This window comes from Amblyomma maculatum, unplaced genomic scaffold, assembly GCF_055883805.1.
Source record: "Amblyomma maculatum isolate TAMU_Amacu unplaced genomic scaffold, ASM5588380v1 scaffold_15, whole genome shotgun sequence".
Classification (NCBI taxonomy): Eukaryota; Metazoa; Arthropoda; class Arachnida; order Ixodida; family Ixodidae; genus Amblyomma; species Amblyomma maculatum.
In genome coordinates, this window is record NW_028146740.1 from 3104396 (window position 1) to 3108298 (window position 3903).

Genomic DNA, 3903 nt, shown 5'->3' on the forward strand with positions numbered 1-3903 from the left:
TTTCATATGCTAACGGTGCATGTCTGTAGATTGTCTCTAAGAATTGAAGCCTACTTTTTAAAGCTGAGCGGGGACCCTTAGTTTAGAGATATATTACATATTTTATTGCCATTCAGCCGTGTGCCAAGTTGAGGGAAGGAGGATCATAATTTTTGCTTTGTTATTTTTTATATTAGACTTTCCTTAATATTGCTTGCAGTTTGGCGATGAGTGGCAAAATACTGATGGTTTTTGCAGTTTTCTAACCTTAGTGAATATTTGTATTTGCTGTTTGCTAATGCCAGTTTTTTTTTTTTGTTTTTTCAGATATGTACAAAGGCATCAATTGCCTTAGCTTTTGTACAATGATTTTTAATATTCAGTTACTTGAAACATTGAGTAAAATGAATTCTTTATGGCTACCATTCACACAAACTTGCAGTTCTTACATGACGTGAACATGCTGATCAAGAAGGACGGCAAAGAGGCAGCTGAAATTGGCCTTAACAAGACACTTGTCTTGGTTTTGAAGGACACCATTCGTGCAAGAAAAAAGGACATTGCCCGGGTGCTCGAAGTATGTTCTGAGGGAATGCGTGAAAGGAGAAAGAAGCGTAAGTATTAAGCTGTTTCCTTCTCTTTGCTGCATGTGCTATCTAATTGGCAGTTTTTCGCTAAATGCCTACATTTTTGCCATTTTGCATTGCCTTATAGATATACTAAAAACATGGCTGAGCATCAGAAAGAATAATAAAACCATAACTAGCCAGTGCATTTCTTCCTATGTAACAATTTTCGCATTAGCTAAATTTAAATTACCTATTGTTCTTCTCCATTGTAATGGTGCAGCCTTTTCGAATCTGTTCAACTAGTAGCAGAGAATTAGGTGATACCTGATTCAAATCTTCACAAGCTTTGCTAATTTTTGCTGTCAGATGTTTGGCTTTCAGTTTGCGTGCCTCTACATGTTTTCAATTTTGTTTATTTGCCTTCCTAAACTAGACAATGAATAATCGCCTCAAAACTCGGCTGTCTCTTTTTACCTGCAAGGAGGTACACCATTGTTGTGTTGCTTATTTCTATTGTAGATGTACAGACAGTATGCATTCTGCAACTCTTGGCAAACGTTGGGAACCAGCCGGGAGCTCTGGATGTTGTTTGTATCATTTGTAAGTTTTCTCTTTGTCATTTGAATATTCAGGAAGCCTACTTGAAACCGACATTATTAGCGAATTTTCTTTGTTTCTAAAATGGTTTACAGTCTAACTTGTAATATGTATTAGTGATTCATAATTCAAATAGAAATACTACACAAGTTTTCATCACAACTGTGAATTCTTTGCTGTGAAAGGATTATTTGCACTATAAGTACAATCAAAAGTACTTTTAAACTCCTGCCATCACATGCTTACCACTTCGTATTGCATACAAGAGTCACCTGATGAAGCACTGGTAATGTCAAGATTGGTGCAGTGTGCCATTTGACTAAGCACTCTGCTGCAGTGGACCAGCAGTGCTTTATCAGATGGCTCTTGCAGGCAGCTTGGTGGGGTTTAGCATTTGCTGGAAAGGGGTCTCTCAACCTGCTCATGCATGCTAGTACCTAACATGTTCCTAATGTCTGGAATATATAATCTGAGACTGCTTCAAAAGAAATATTTGCCACATTGTCTTATCCTACAGGCTTCTGAAGGTGGGTAATGCAGTTTAATAGTTGTTTAAAAAAAATGCTTTAATTTGCTAGCCAAGTTTGAAATGATGTAATAATTTTAATTCTTCTGAGATTAGGTTTACCACATTGGTTGGGAGAAAATACTGCTGTGTTTCAAGGTTCATGCTGTATAACTATAATGCCTTCAACTACAGATGCTAACATTTCATGCATTAACCATGTGGCACTGTCATAGACATTCTCATTTATAGTAAACATTCTCAATAAATCCAAATTGTTATTTTTGCATTTCAAGTTAGTCAACATATTTTTAGTATTCGAACCTTTAGTATTTCAAAGTGCTCAGACTGCCTGCCGCTATAACGATTACAACTTCTTGAACACTTGAGCTTCCTGCCGCCTCTTGAGGCTCACCACTGATGTTATGGATGTCTATGCATACAATGTGCTATGCGTGGAAAATGTTTTAACATGTCATGCTTCAGTGTTGACATTTTTTAGAGCTTCTGCTTTTTGGATGTTTGGTAATGCTCTGCTGTTGCACATGTAATTGTCGCTCAACTCAAAACTCCAGTGTACACTTTCAATGAATAATTTGTGATGAAGTTTCAGAACTGCCACATAGAGCAGCGAGAACACTTTTTCCTTGTTACTAAACCTTAAATGTAAACACTTCAGGAAGCATTGTGATGACCTAGGGCTTGGCTGGTTCATACTTAGCACAAGAAGACGTGCAAAAGTTCAGAAATGCAGTATGTGTTATGTATTACATGAACTTTGTTTTTTTTTTGTAGTGCCCCATCACTAAGTATGCTCTTTCCACGTTTTTTTTTGTTTGGTTTTGCAGTATCTACTTGGCCAGTGCAGGGTATGCTGTAGGCCTTGTGTGAAGCCTTCAAGTGAGCCAGCTATTAATATTTTACTTGTAAACACCGTGCTCCAGTGCTGTTTATTGTTTATTTACATTTTTAACTATCATAATAAGCATTCCAGTTCATGTGAAATGAAAAGTTCGTGGGGCAGCATAGAAGTTCTCTAACCCAGGTGCTTTTGATGAGTGTAGCCATTTTTGTTTGATAAAATAGCTTGCATAATCTAAAATTACCATGCAACAGCATGCTGCGTGAATAAAAATGGGTTGACCTTATGTGCTCTCATTTATGACTTGATCAGACTGCTGGCTTTGTGCCTCCTGAACCAACCATAACAGTATACTCTGCATTGTTAATTGTGAGATAACCACCAGTGGTTTCCGATAGGGCCCTTTTCCAGCACACTGCTGAACACTAAAGGGGCATTGGCGTATTCTAAATATAGAGTAGAAAATATGTTGAATTTGCTTTTTGCCAGGTGCAGTGCATATTTATACAACTGCTCTGTTATACACTTCTTTCACAATTTTATCAAGGAACAGGAAGAAAAGCCTGCCACGCCGTGCGTCGGATATACTGGGAGCAGCATCAAAGAAGCTGAAGAGCATTTCCTCTTCATTCAGCAGCGGAAGCTTCTTCGAGTCATCGACTCTACTTAGGGTATTGTTCCAATAATGGGTCGATTTTGGCTGTTCAATCTGACATATGACAAGGGGTCCGACAATTTGTGCTGCTTTATAGAGCAGCTCTTTTTGGGCGTCTGCTTGTCGAAGCCAAGATGCGCTGCACGACGCTTTACTTCATCGCTTAAGGCCGAATTTTATGGAAGCGCACGCGTTGACACTGACAAAGCATAGTATTAATATTGTGTACTGCGATCATTGTTGCATACGATTTAGTTTTGTTGTTGTTTTTTAAGGAATTTCACCATGCTGTTGTGTTCATTGTTCAGTTCTGTTTTTGAAAAAAATTGTATACTTTGTTGTCTGCATTTGTTGGAACTGTTTTGCTTCTTTCATTTTTTTAGGTATTTACGTACATACCATGTATGTTTTTGCCCGTCTGCTAGGCTGTCGGTGGAGAGTGGCAGTATTGTTAAATAAATGAGGTTCCATAGCGCGCATCAATCAAGAAACAGAACACAAGTGCCCCCCTGCCCCCCCCCCCCCCTCCACCAGCACCCGAGCACCCACTAGCCCGAACCCTGACCCTTCTATGCCGAATAAAAGACTTCCAGTTTCCTTCTGTGTGACAGTTTTTTTGTAACATGCTCTGTGAATTTGAAAAAACAATCATACTGGCATGCGCCATTCGAGATATCAAAATAATGGCATGCAGCATCTCTTTACATGCTCATTTGCCATTACAGGTGGTTAAAAG

The 3903-nt window shown here is 38.7% G+C and overlaps 1 long non-coding RNA gene across 1 annotated transcript; it reads left to right on the plus strand.

The window, feature by feature from the left end:
- The first annotated feature begins 391 nt into the window (after positions 1-391).
- LOC146171944 (uncharacterized) lies at positions 392-3576 on the plus strand. Its single transcript, XR_014702641.1, has 3 exons — positions 392-593; positions 1068-1148; positions 3060-3576. It is a non-coding gene; the product is annotated as an uncharacterized LOC146171944 (long non-coding RNA).
- Positions 3577-3903: the final 327 nt, after the last annotated feature.